Here is a 15,981-nt window from a genome sequence, read left to right on the forward strand (position 1 = left end):
AAAATGTTTGATCAATTTTATTCATCGTTTAATTTTGTTTTATCTTTGGTTGCAATATTGGTTTTGCTATACAGTAAATTTTACAGATACCTCGTTTTTTATTTAAAAAAAAAAAAAAAAAAAAAAAAAAATAGTGGAAAAAAAGTTGATGGTAAATCTATAAATGGCGTGCGTCTAAGCGCATTAATTATGCCAGCTTCACAGGTGCCAACAAGTCGATTATCAGATGAGATCTGATCGGATCGCGAATTTAGATTGCATGAGAGCGAATCAGCGGTTTCGAAGGGCCCTTTACGTATATATGCGGGTATAACGAACCTCCACTGCTCGTTTTGTATCGCGCATTATGGATCCGCTAATTGGGCCCTCGCGCGCGCCAACCTTGCTTTCAAACGACATTCGACGATTAGCTCGTAAAATGCCACGAGATGCGGAATTCCCAATTGAGGTTTGTTGTATTTATATATTTTTTTACATTCTCATCACGTGAGAAGGTATTAGTTTTTTTTTTATAGTCCCAATTGTCGTCGGGGTGCTGAAATTGGCAGCAGTTCTCGCTTCTGGAAAAAAAATCGTATAAATTTTTCATTCAATTTTATCTGTTTTTAAAAGTTTGGAAAAATCATTCTGGACATTTTTTTAAAAACATTTTTTAGGGTTTTCGAGTTTTTCCTCTGTTTTTTCAACCACTTTTTTCACAAATTTTTGGGTTTAGAATAAAAGAAAAATTTTGTAGGGTTTTTGAGTTTTTTCTCTGGTTTTTCAACCACGTTTTTCGCAAATTTTTGGGGTTTGAATAAAAGAAAAATTTTGTAGGGTTTTCGAGTTTTTTCTCTGTTTTTTCAACCACGTTTTTCGCAAATTTTTGGTCTTAGAATAAAAGAAAAATTATTTTTCGATTTTTCTTCCAAATATTGCAATAAAATACTACATTTTTGGTATAAAGTGCAAATTACTTCGATTTTTGTAGTGTAAAAAATAACTGTAGTTAATTAAATAGTTAAAAATTTATTTTTCATTAATTTTTCTATACAAGATAATTAAATTTTCGAAATAGGTATAATAATAAAAAAGTTTTTAAATAATTGTAATTTTGTAAATTTTTTTTGTAAATAGTTGGTCTTTTTTAATTTGAATTCTTTTTTTTTTAAATTAAAATAATTGAATTAAATTCTGAAGAATTTTAATTGAAAATTTTTGAAAATAATTGAATTTTCAAAAATTATAATGAAAAATCAAAATGAAAATTAGTTTTAAAAGAAGTTTTTCTTGGAATTATTTTATTAAAATTTTTTAAAATTCAATTATTTTTAATATCTAGTATTTTTATAAAATTTCGCAAAAGAATTCAATTATTTAAAAAACAAATTGATAAAATTCATCCAAAATCCAATTATTTTCATAAATAATAAAATTTCCACAGGAATTCAATTAATTTAGAATAGAATTTTCAAACAAATTTCGAAAAAAACAATTATTTAACAAAATTTTTATACAATTCTTCAAAATAATTCAATTACTTTCACTAATAATAACATTTTTCATGGAATAATTTTTTGATAAAATTCTAAACAAGAATCCAATTATTTTCATAAATAATAAAACTCATCGAAGAATTTCAATTATTTTTTAATATTATTTTAAATTAATTAAACAAAAAATTCAATTATTTTCACAAATAAAGTTTTCCACAAGATTTCAATTATTTAAAATAAACATTTCATAATATTTTAAAAAAATGAATTATTTAAAACAATGTTTATAAAATTCTTATAAAGAATTCAATTATTTTCAAAAATAACAAAAAGTTTTACAGAAATTCAATTCTTTTTAAACATTTTAATAAAATTCTTTTAGCTATTCAATTATTTTCATAAATAATAAAATTCATCCCAAGATTTCAATTATTTTTAATACAATAATATTACAGGAATTGATCAAAAAATGTAATTATTCTCAAAAATTTAATTTTGATTACTCGAAAAAATAAATTATTTAAAAAAATGTTTTTTTTAAATTTTTTGGAAGAATTCAATTATTTACAAAAAGATTAAAATTTTTCATAGGAATTCAATTATTCTCAAGTATTTTAATAAAATTGTTCGAAATAATCAATTATTTTAAATACAATTTTAATTAACTTTTTTTTAAATAATTCAATTATTTTTTTAGTTTTTAATAAAATTCTTCCCAAGAATTCAATTATTATTTACATAAATAAATAAATAATTCTTCGAAAGAAGTCAATTATGTCGATAAATAACAAAATTATTTCCGAAAATTCAATTATTTTGAGGCATTCTAATAAAATTCATTGCAAAATTCAATTTATTTTATAAATAATAAAATGCTTTTTAGGACTTCAATTATTTTCAAAAAAATTTAATAAAATACCACATCTGCTATTTTTACTAAATTTACAAACAGAATTCAATTGTTTAAAAATTTTTTTTTTTTAAATCTGCGTAAGAATTCAATTATTTTCATGAATAATAAAAATTTCTCAGGAATTCAATTATTTAAAAAAATGTTTTTTAAAAATTTCTTGGAAGAATTCAATTATTTTCAAATATTTTAATAAAATTGTTCGAAAAAATCAATTACTTTAAAAACAATTTTAATTAAATTTTTTTGAAATAATTCAATTATTTTTTAAGATTTTAATAAAATTCTTCCCAAAAATTCAATTATTTACATAAAAATAAATAATTTTTCGAAAGAATTCAATTATGTGGATAAATAAGAAAACTTTTGCCGACAATTCAATTATTTTGAGGCATTTTAATAAAATTCTTTGCAAAATTCAATTATTTTTATAAATAACAATATAATATCATAAGAATTCAATTATTTTTAAAAGTAATACATTTTTTCTTGGAAATTCAATTATTTTAAAAAATTCTAATGAAATCTTTCACAAGAATTCAATTACTTTCATAAATAAAATAAAATGCTTTTTAGGAATTCAATTATTCTCAAAAAAAAATTTAATGAAATGACACACAGACATTCAATTATTGTCAGAAATTTTAATAGAATTATCTTTGTAAAATTTAATTATCTTAAAAACTTTTCGCAACTCAATGATTTTCAATATATGCTATTTTCATAAAATTCTCTAACAGAATTCAATTGTTTAAACATTTTTTTTTTATTAAAATCTGCCTAAGAATTGAATAATTATTTTTTTGAATAATAAAAATTTCTCAGGAATTCAATTATTTAAATTGGAATTTACATAAAATTAGTCGAAAGAAATCAATTAACGAAAATAAATAAACTCAAAATAGGTAAAATTATAGAATTTACTTTCAACTGTAAAATTAGAATTTACCTTTGATTGTAAAATTAGAATTTACCTTTAATAGTAAAATTATAATTTACGTTTAAATTAGAATTTAAATTTAACTGTAAAATTAGAATTTACCTTTAAAATAGTAAAATTATAATTTACGTTTAAATTAGAATTTAAATTTAACTTTAAAATTATAATTTATCTTTAATAGTAAAATTCTAATTTGCGTTTAAATTTGAATTTAAATTTAACTGTAGAATTCTAATTTACATTCAATTGTAAAATTATAATTCACATTCAATTACAAAATTCCAATTTATATTTAATTGTTAACCCCTAATTTACACGTAATTATAAAACGAAAAAAATCACATATAAATTGTAAAAACAAAAAAGAAAAATACGTAAAAATAAAATTCAAATAGATACTTTGAAAAATAATCACATGAGCCTCAATAGAATTGGCGAACTTTAAATTAATTGAATCAATTAATGTGCTCTGAAACATAGATGAATTCTTGTTAAACTATTTGTATAGAGGAATGCATGTACGTGGGTGTGTTTGGAGTGTATACATATACAAATATATAGAACCAAAGTTTTCCACACGGGTGCCATCAAAATAATGCGCACACAACGTATCTTCTCATATTTACACCTGTAAATGTCTGCACATTACACGTACCTATTAATACACACATGCCTTCGATTTAGTAAATCTGCACGTGTGTTGTTATATATAAAAGATACATGCACATACATATACAGAAACTTTACGCTAGCGCAGTTTCGAGACTCAATCGATACTCGTCCTATCGCCAGACCGCCATTTTATTCCAGGCGAATTTATTTCTCTCACCATGCCGACTAGATTCGCGCAGTTAGATATATTTTTTAGCGAGTCGATCGAATTTACCTCACGTGTTTCATAAATTTTCTACAAGAAGATCCTTCTCTTTTATATGAAATAGCTAACTTTTCTCGCGCATAGTGTCATTTTTTTTCTTTTTCCCCCCTTTTTTTTGTATATATCAAATCTGCGGGGAAAATATTTTACATTTATTTCAAATATAAAACTGAAAGTTCCTGTGGAATTTCTATATGCTTGTACGAATCTGAAAAAGGGATTATTTTTATACATTTCAAAATGGTGCAAATTATTATTTATACACAGTTTTTTCTAAGGATATTAAATTGAGACAAAAAAAAGTATCAAAATTTTGCATCGATACAATTTTGATACGTTTTTTGACTCGCAGTTTGATATCCTTAGAAAAACGAAAGGCAAAATAGAAAACAAACAAAAATTATGTAACACAATTTTTTTTTCTTTTTGCAATTGTAGACTTCGCATTCGATAATTTAAAAAAGTAGCAAGAAGTATAGCTTTCAAACTAAAAAAAGTAGTAAAATAGTAGCTGTCGAAAAATTAAACTTGACGATAAAAAAAACTCGTTTTAGACACTTCACAAAACTGAGAAAAATTCTATTCTATATTTTATTTTTCTGACAAAAAGTCAGAAAAAATTTTCTTGACAAAAATTCTATTCTGTATTTTATTTTCCTGACTTTTTGTCAGGAAAATAAAATATAGAATAGAATTTTTCTCAGTTTTGTGAAGAAAAATAAAAATTAGGAAAAACCTATAATTTTTATCAAAAATATTTACTTCTTTCTTATCCTGCTATTAAAAATTAAATTCCTGCAAAAAATTAATTGATTAAGACCAAAAGAAAAAAAAAATTGAGAGAAAAAAAATGTATTAAAATATGTTGCTTTGCAATACTTTTAATACGTTTTTTGTCTCAGTTTGATAACCATAGAAAAACTGTGGGTGTAAAGAACCTCAAAAATAAGTTTTCTGGTTCTTCACCCCAATTTTCTCAAAATTCTGACGTGCTACGCAATTTTAGAACTCGGAATCGTGTTCAGAAGACAAAAATACATTGAAAACGACTACGATGTCGAAAGTAATTTAAAAAAAAATTCTTTTTACCGTACCCCCACTTTTCTCAAAATTTTTTTTTGTCTTGTGCATATGGGTTTTAAAGTGCACGTTGCAAATTTTATTAAAAAAATTTATGGAAGTTTTTAGCTCCTCAGGTTGAAATGAAAAATAATATATTCGTTAATCCTAAAAAAATAATTTTTTTTTAAATCTTAACTCCCACTTTTCTCAAAAACGAAAATAGATAAAAAAACACTCATAAAAAATGAGAAAAAATTCGAACTTTGCAGAATTGGTTAATTTGTTACCATTTTCACATTCTTCATAATTCGATTAATTTTTGGATGAAATTTATTTAAATTACTTGAAAGTTTTCTTGATTTTTAATTTTTTATTCAAACTTCAATTCTAGCAAAGTTAAAATTATTTATTCAAAAGTTAATTTAATGGAAAAATTGTCATTTATTCAAACGTTCATTTTATCAAATTTCAATTTCATTCCATAAAAATTTCAATTCTGTCCCAATTAAAAGTTCAAATTTCAATTCGATTCAAGTTATAAAAATTCAAATTTTAATTCTATCAAAATTGTAATTTGTTCAAATATTCATTTTATCAAATTCAATTTTATCCAAATTTCAAGTTATTCCGATTTCAATTTTATCCAAATTAAACATTCAAATTTCAATTCTATCCAAATTATAAAAGTTCAAATTTTAATTCTATTAAAATTGTAATTTATTTAAACGTTCGTTTTATCAAAATTCAATTTTTACCGAATTTCAATTTTTTCTAATATTATTTAGAGAAAATTCAGTTTTATCCAAATTACAATTTATACAAATTTCAATTTTATAAAATTTTAATTCTATCCAAATTAAAAATTCAAATTTCAATTCTATTCAAATTATAAAAATTTTAATTTTAATTCTATAAAAATTGTAATTTAATTACAATTCATCCGAATTTTAATTCTATGAAAATTGAATTTAATACAAATTAAAAATTCATATTTTTTATTTCTATCAAAATTCAATTTTATCCAAATTTTAGTTTATTCCAATTTCAATTTAATGAAAATTCAGTTTTATCCGAATTACAATTTATCCGAATTTTCAATTCTATGAAAATTGTATTCAATATAAATTAAAAATTCAAATTTCAATTCTATCAATATTGTAATTTATTCAAATTTTAATTTAATTAAAATTTAAGTCTATCTAAATTACAAAAAATGATTCCAATTTCAATTTAATGAAAATTCAGTTTTATCGAAATTTTACAATTTATCCGAATTTCAATTTTATAGAATTTTAATTCTATCCAAATTAAAAATTCAAATTTTTATTCTATTCAAATTATAAAAATCTTAATTTTAATTCTACCAAATTGTAATTTAATTACAATTTATCCGAATTTTAATTCTATGAAAACTGAATTGAATACAAATTAAAAACTCAAATTTTAATTCTGTAAAAATTCAATTTTATCCAAATTTCTGTTTAAATCAAAAATGCGTTATTCAAACGTTAATTTAATCAAAATTCAATTCTATTGAAATTTAATTTCAATTTATTCGAATTTGAATTCAATTCTATCTTTTTGATCAAAATTTCTATTTTATTTAAATTTGAATTAAATCAAGTAATTAAAATTTAAATTCTATTTTTTATTGGTCAAAACGATTTATTAATAGAAATTTTAGTCGCAGTTTTAAATTTAATTCATTTCAAATTTCAATTATATTTATATTTGAACTTTTTTTTAATTTTAGTTAAACTTAAAATCAAAATATATCCATTGTACTAAAAATTATATCGAAACTTTATAGACGTCTAATTTGGTTTTTCTAATGATTCATAAGTATTGAACGTTCAAATGAACGGAATATTTTTTATTAAAAATATTTTCATAAATTACTGACTACTTTTAATTAAATCTAAAATTAATATCTCAAATTTTACATTCAGAAACTTTATATAATTAATTTTTTTGATAGAGGCACAAAATTATTATTATAATAAAAATTTAATTTGAAGAAGAAATAAAAGAATTTCGTTCATTTGAACGTTCAGATATTTAGGATCTTTTTTTCTAGAATAGCGAAATATTAACTAAAACAACTAAAAAATTTTGCTAATTTATAGTGTAGCTTATTGTACAGCTGTTTCGTCCATTTTTTAAAAAAAGTTCCTGTGATCCCCATATAAGTTAAAACAATGGAATATAAATTGTAAATTTATAATTAAATATAAATTATAGGTGCAATTTTGCAATTAACGAAAAGCGAAATAAATTATTTGTATATACCGCAATTACTGAAAATTGATAAAAATTAAAACAACGAAAAGTAAAATAAATTATTTACACCATAATTACATTGTAAATTGATAAAAATTGAATGATTCTTTGTAAGTTGGGTATTCCATAATTATGTGCAAGCGAATGAATTGTGTTATTATTTTGAATTCAGTTTAATATTAAATATAAATATGTATAGGTATATAATTAAAGATATAAAATATAAATAAGAAATATAAAGAAATGTATGTTAATTGGTGTTCATTAGCATATATACACTATCGTCACGCTAATAACGTCAATTTAATACCCCATGACTAAGAAAATATTGATATGATCTTAATTCCACACACTTGGAACCACTTTATTAATTACACTAGCCACGTCAGCACATTTCTTTTTGCGGAAGAAATTATTTTCTCTTTGTGTATTTATAATTTTGCTCGTAGTGTCTTCGTATCCTTCGTATGTATATGTACGCTCCCTGTTTTTTTGCTTTACTAATTAACCGATTGCCCTTTCGAATATAATGATCATTTAAATTGCCTCAGTATTGCAGAACTATTAAATGAATGGCGCATTTTTATGAAACTTTCATCATCGTTTCAAAAATTATTAAATTGAAACATCAGTGCGTAGTTCACAAGGTTTATGATCTGATTAAGGAAAAAACATTTTTTTTTCATCAGGAAAACAAAAATTTTTTCCCCGTACCGATAAAAAAAATATTTATATAATTCAGTAATTAAGTTTTAAAGAACGTTATTCTTTTGAAGGCGCAAGGGAGATGAAATGTTTCTTTAACGGAAGAGTTTTTAAGTATAAAAAAAATTCTCTAGGATTAGATTTAAACGATATTTGAGATGAAATAAATCAAAAAATGTGTTGAAGAATGACACATACCACCCAACGATTATAGTATATGGAAGCTAGGGTTTTTGTAGGTCCCAGAAATTTAACGAAGGGCGAAATTCGAACCCACAGCATTTTGCGGCTCAACTCTTTTAGATGAACATATACAAACAGGACCTCTATTCATTTATTTTTGTTCGCGAGCAGGACCTACAGCACGTCACTAATCTCAATTTACAGTTGAGAGAAAAATCAACTTTACTTGATGTATGTATACAATGAAATATAACGAAGATTGGATTTCAATATACTATATATTAATATGAATTGAGATTTCAATAAAATATTCTTGAAAAAAGCCTAACACCTATTCACCGAATTAATTTTTACTTTAAAGAAAAAATAACCTCTGCATTTACATTCTAAATTGGTATTCAAAATTGTATTATTCGAAAATAGACTGACTATTTGAAAATAATTAACTTTATAAAATTTTAATAAAATGAGAAAAACTTAAAAAAAAATTACATTACATTAAATATTACATTTTTTGAAGTTTTTCTAATAATCAGGGTTGCCACGCAACCTGGAAAACCTGGAAATGTCAGGGAATTTTATAAACCTTGAAAAAACCTGGAAAAGTCAGGGAATTTTGATTCGAATCCGGGAAAATTATTGTTTTCTAAAGTTATTGTGCTTATTCTTGAAATCTAATTTTTCTTTAATTCAATTTTCTTAATTCAATTTTAAAAGAGTTTTCTTCGCAATAATTCAATTATTTTCATAAATAATCAAATTTTTTTCGGAGATTCAATTATTTTCATAAATAATAAAAAATTGATAGATTTACAATTATTTTCATAAATAATAAAACTCATAGCAAAATTTCAATTAAGTATTTTTAATACAATTTTAATGGAATTTCTCGAAAAATGTATAATTATTCTTAAAAATTTTATTAATATTCATCAAAGAAATTCAATTATTTTAAAAAGTAATAAAATTCTTCGCAGAAATTCAATTATGATCAAAATTTTAAAAAATTCATCGTCAAAATTTCAATTATCTTTATAAACATTAAAATTTTTCTCCGAAATTCAATTATTTTCAATAATTTTAATGCAATTCTTTTTATAACAAATTCAATTTTTTTTCAAAAATTCACCTCCAGTCAATGATTTTCAATATCTACTATTTTAATAAAATTTTCCAAAAGAAATTAATTATTTTAAAATTTTTTTATAAATTTCTTCGCAAAAATTCTACTATTTTCAAAAATATTTAATTTTTGTTTCAGAGATTCAATTATTTTTATAAATATGTAATACAATTTTTTACAGGGATTCATTCTATTATTTTCATAGATAATAAAACTGATTGCAGAATTTCAATTATTCTTGATACAATTTTAATCGGATTCCTCAAAAATTGTAATTATTCTTAAAATTTTATTGAAATTCGTCAAAAGAATCCAATTATTTAAAAATTTGTTAATAAAATTCTTTATGAGAATTCAATTTTGAGAAACATTCAATTATTCATTAAATTATTTATTTTTGTATTAAAAATTCATTAAGAATTCAATTATTTTCAAAAGTAATAAAATTCTTTGCAGAAATTCAATTATGGTCAAAAGTTTTTAAAAAGTTATAGTCAAAATTTCAATTATTTTTAAAAATATTAAAAATTTTCTCCAAAATTCAATTATTTTCAAAAATTTTAATGAAACTCTTTTTAACCAATTCAATTTTTTTACAAAAATTTTCCTCCATTCAATGATTTTCAATATCTAATATTTTAATAAAATTTTCCAAAACAAAATAAATTATTTTATTAATTTTTGGATCAAATTCTAAGCAAACCTTTTATTAGGTTTTTAAAAATAACAAATATTTCGCAGCAATTCAATTATTTGCAAATTTTTTATAAATTTCTTTGCAATAATTCCATTATTTTCAAAAATATTCAATTTATGTTTACAGAGATTCAATTATTTTTATAAATATGTATTACAATTTTCTTTACAGGGATTCAATTATTATTTTCATAAATAATAAAACTCATTGCAGAATTTCAATTATTTTAAATACAATTTTAATCGAATTCCTCGAAAAATGCAATTATTCTTAAAAATGTTTTTTAAATTTGTCCAAAGAATTCAATTAATTAAAAATTTGTTTGATAAAATTCTTTATGCGAATTCAATTTTGAGAAACATTCAATTATTCAATAAATTATTTATTTTTGTATTCAAAAATAATTAGGTATTTAAAAAGAAATATTATTAAAAAATTCGTCTCAAGAATTCAATTATTTTCAAAAGTAATAAAATTCTTAGCAGAAACTCAATTATGGTCAAAAGTTTAAAAAATGTTATAGTCAAAATTTCAATTATTTTTAGAAATATTAAAATTTTCCTCTAAAATTCAATTATTTTCAAAAATTTTAATAAAATTCTTCTCTAAAATTCAATTATTTTCAAAATTTTTAATAAAATTCTTGCCAATATTTCAACTATTTTCAAAAACTTTTCTTAATTCAATCAAATTTTTTACAGAGATTCAATTATTTTTAATACATTTTTAATCTAATTTTTCGAAAAATGAAATTATTCTTAAAAATTTTATTGAATTTCGTCAAAAGAATTTTAATTACCTATTTAAAAATTTGTTGATAAAATTCTTTAAATGAGAGTTCAATTTTAAAAAAACATTCAATTCTTCAATAAATTATTTTTTTTGTATTTAAATAATTGAATTGTCGTAGAATTTTCTAATAATAATTGATTCAAATATGAATTTCAGTTAAAACTTTAGATAATAATTGAGTTTTGAAAAGGTTTCAAATTATAATCTTTGAATGTTTGAATTTTTCATATACTTTTAACTTAAAATTGTGTAGATTTAATTTTTTTGTAAAAGTTGAATTGAATTTTTTTTGAAGTTATTTCAAGTTTTTATTTTCTAATATATATTTGATTGAAGAATTTCCGAATACCTGAATAATCGATGAAATTTCGTAAAATTGAATTGTAAACAGAAGGATTTGAAAATGTTGGAAGAAATTTTTCAGAAATTATTAATAATAATTAATTTACACTTTATAAAGAAGAATTTCAGTTAAAAATTGTGGAAAACAATAATTGAATTAAAATAATGAAAGTAATTTTGAATAAGTTACATAGTAACAATATTTTTATAATATAAAATGATGATTTTATCAGTCCAAAATTTTTAATTATTATAAAACATGATAAGATATCGATTGCTCCGAGTCGAAGACTCGGATTGATCGATTTCTTTATGTTTTATAACAATTTTTTAAAAGTTGTTTAATTTCAAAAAGATTAGAATTAAAAATTTGGTAAAATATAAATGTAGTTTTAAAAACCTGGAAAAATTCCGTTTTTTAACCTGGAAAACCTGAAAAAGTCAGGGACTTTGAAAAGAACAAAAACGTGGCAATCATGATTAGGATGCTATGCTTAGCTATAAATTTAAAGATTTTTGATTCAGTATTTTTGGATTTTTAGACAATGCAATCGTCCCAATTTGAAAAAATAAAATACCACGTAGAAAAATGTTCAAATAGAGTAAATAATGCCTAGTATTAATGAGAGGGAATAAAATTGACTCGTCTGGGAAATTTCATGTTGTCATAATAGAACATTAATTGAATGATTTATTTGAATATGGTTATAACTTGGGGACAATTTTGCCTCGTTATTTTCGCTTTTCATTGCGGCATTCTGAGTTTTGAAATAAGAGTCAATCGGTTCCGATGCTTGATGATTATTTTGACACTTTTAAGATTTGCGACCCTCGTACGACATAATATAATAACCCTTCTACCCTCGTTCCATTCACACGTATAAAAAAGAAATTAATAGTTACAATCCAAGAATTTAAGTACTCTGTTTTGAACCAAACAAATCATTTTTCATTTTCTTCATGAATTTTACATAGGTATACTTATTTATATATTAAAAAATTTATCGATTGAGAAATTTAGAAAAATGACATTTTGATATAAAAATTTAATAATTTATTTTGTGTTTGATTTCTTTGGTTTGGTGTTTTTATTTAAAAATCTCCTTCTTCTTAGAATGGAATCTCTTTACTTTTAGATAGATGCGTCTCTTCGAAAAAAGAAAAAAAAATACTTGTTGCCCGCTGAGCGGCCTCTTGATGAGATCCAGGATCGTTTCACATAATCCAAAAGTCTCGATGATCGATCATACACATTGTAGAAAATTTTTCACGGTCTCGACATGTCGTTGACTTTTTTAAAACATCGATCATTTAAAATTTATACGTATTTTCAAGTTTATATACTTGAAATTTTCTAATTCCAATTTACAAAAGACATACTTTATTTTTTTCATGATGCTTAGAAGATATTTGTCCATACGATTAACTTGTGTAGAGAAATAATAGTAACAAAATTATTAAAGATTTAAAATCAGTCAGACACTGTTTCCATTTGTCTTTACATGAATACTCTCATTTGAGATTTCTAAATAATTAATTTAGAATATTAATTTCGCTAGTCTAGACTCAATTCAATTAAGTATGTAATTTATAATTACTCGATAGTATCAATTTCAAATCGAACGTCATTCTTGAATGTTGTAATTATAAATAACATTTTCAAAATTATTTTTATCATGCAGTTGCTGGCTTTGCATTCATCTACTAAAACCTACTATTCACTGTATTTTTTTTTTTTACTAAAAATTTGGAAAATAATTGAACTTTAAAAACACTGAGAATTGAAGTTATTACTATAGGATTAGAAAAAAAGTAAATATTTTTGATGGAAATCATATAAAAGTTAAGGAAATACTGAATCAAATTTTTGTGAATTGACTGAAAGGAATTATTTTTAGTTGTCAAATTTAATTTTTCGAAAAGTATGCTTTCTACTACTTTTTCTGTTTTTTAAAAGTAATTATCGAGTGTGAACCCTTCTCTAAATTTGAATTAGTAAAAATTTTTGCTTTTGATATTAGTAAATTTTACTAATAAACAGTTATTTCTACTAAAATTTTGTTAGTAAAATTTACTTATTTGAAAATTTTTGAATTAGTAAATTTTACTAATAAATAGTCATTTCTACTAAGTTATTTGTAAAATTTATAATTTCAAAAGCAAGAAGTAAGCTACTAATTCAAATTAGTAAATATTTTTGTTAATTCAAACATAGAGTCTGCACTTGTGAAAGGATTAAAGTTTTTCTAAATTATTTCAAAGAGAAGAAAAAGATATGACTTAAAATAAATAAAAATATTTCTATAAAAGTTGTTTACTGAGAAAATTTTTTTTCTGAAAAAGAATAACATCAGTTCTAAATTTTTGTTATTTGTGCAATTATGAAATGTTGGGCTATATAAATTTTGCATATTATTGAAATCGGAACTTCAAAAGTCCGGATGAGTTATTCATGGGAAGAGACTTTTGACAGAATATGACGAGCTCTTTGAACTCCTCCTCTCTCTCTCTCATTCTCGAGCTAAAAAGGATTTTGGTTGCGATGAATAGAGAAAAGTGGTTGTAATCCCAAACTTAAAATTGTCAATCATTCATGTTAAAAGAATTTAGGGGAGAGATCGTTTCCAATGGGATTGCGTGGCTGTGAAAATATTTGGAATCCCACAAGAATAGTTCATTGTCGTTTAGCAGATTTTTAAGCTTCTATAATATATAATATGGCTCTTTTTAAATTCGTTTTCGGACAATTGAACTTGACTTTTGGATTTTATTTTCTACTGGATAGTGGATCCTGGATACTTTATATTACGTCTTTTATTCGTGAAAACTTTTTGTAGAAAAGGAAAAAATTGTGGATAATGTACGTAATAGAATCGATCAATGATAAACGTATTTGTGGTCAACGAATGTCTCATCCATCTATACCGAAGTGTCATAAGATCAAAAATGAAACATATTGATTGAGAAAAAAATACCCTCATGCGGGTGGTCGAACTTTTTATTTTATCTCACACTGAAAAGTTGCGGGTCGCGTTAAAGAATTGAATTTTAAAGAATAGTCATAATATTTGGGGGGAAAAAATATGTGGTGGATTTATTTTCATTAGGAAGAAATTGATTGGAATCAAAGTAAGTTTGTGATAAATTTGAAATAAATTGCTTCACTGATTTTCAGACACAAAACACATCAAAGCGATGCTTAACAACACTTTGTGATATCTTTAAAATAAAATTTGGTTTGTTGGTCAAAAATGTCAACATGTCGACTAGTAGTGTCAGAATAAAAAGAAGAAATGAAAAGTGCGAAATTTGGTTCTCTTCGAACAGAGGGGGGGAAAAGTCGATTGATCGACAATGGGGATCAACCAGTGTTGTCTAAATATTTGGAATTTTCCGAATGTCGTTTTCTTGAATAGAGAACATAGATAGACGAGAGACATTACATCCGCGTAGTGAAAGAGAGAAAGAGAGTAAAACGTGCGGTCTCCGTGACGAAACGCTCGACTGCAGGTGGCCCACAGATGCCAGGGTATTATGGAGTTTATCCCCCTATGGGATATTGATCCTATTGTGCGAGGCAAACGTGCGAGGTAAATCCGCGTCTCAAAATTCTACAACATCCTCAAGGATGATGAGACATAAAGATTTTCTCTTCCTCCATAAATTTCCTCGTGCGTTAATTGATTAACACGAAATTTGAATACTTGCTACTTTCAACTATAAATGCACAGAAAAACTCAAAGTCTGAATCCGTTTACATCTTAAAAGCAAAATGATTTAAAAAGTTGTAATATAAATAATGTTCTCAAATAATTATAATAGAGGCCTTGGGCGCCAGTCCTTGGGACGCGAATCAAAAAGAAAGAATGAAAATAGAGAAAAGCAAAAGAATTAAATATAAATTAATTATCGATGTATCGAAAATAAACAAGGACAATTTTGTGTGAATGTCTGTTTCATCAGGGTTGCCACAGGTCAGGTAAATCAGGGAATTCAGGGAAAAGTCAGGGAAAGAAAAATTGGTCAGGGAAAAGTCAGGGATTTTGATTTAAGTAACTGGAAAAAATTGAATTTTGGAGAAGTTACAAACGATTGCAGAAATTCAATTATTTTCAAAAGTAATAAAATTCTTTACAAAAATTCAATTATGTTCAAAAATTTAAAAAGAATTCTCGTCAAAATTCAATTATCTTTAAAAATAATAAAATTCTTCACCAAATTTCAATTATTTTCAAAAATTTTAATAAAATTCTTTGCAAAATTTCAATTATTTTCAAAAAATTTTTCTCAATTCAATGATATTATTCAATTTCTACAGTTTTAATAAAATTTTTTAAAAGAATTCAATTATTTAAAAAACATTTTTTTGATAAAATTCTAAGCAAACTTTGCAATAATTCAATTATTTTCATAAATAATATCATTTTTTACAAAAATTCAATTATTTTCATGAATAATAAAATTCATCATAGAATTTCAATTATTTTTAATACAATTTTAATTGAATTCCTCGAAAAATTTAATTATTCTTGAAAATTTTATTAAAATTTCTCGACAAAAATCAAATTTGTTGATAAAATTCTTTATGTTAATTT

This window comes from Leptopilina heterotoma, unplaced genomic scaffold (assembly GCF_015476425.1).
Source record: "Leptopilina heterotoma isolate Lh14 unplaced genomic scaffold, ASM1547642v1 Lhet_183, whole genome shotgun sequence".
NCBI lineage: Eukaryota > Metazoa > Arthropoda > Insecta > Hymenoptera > Figitidae > Leptopilina > Leptopilina heterotoma.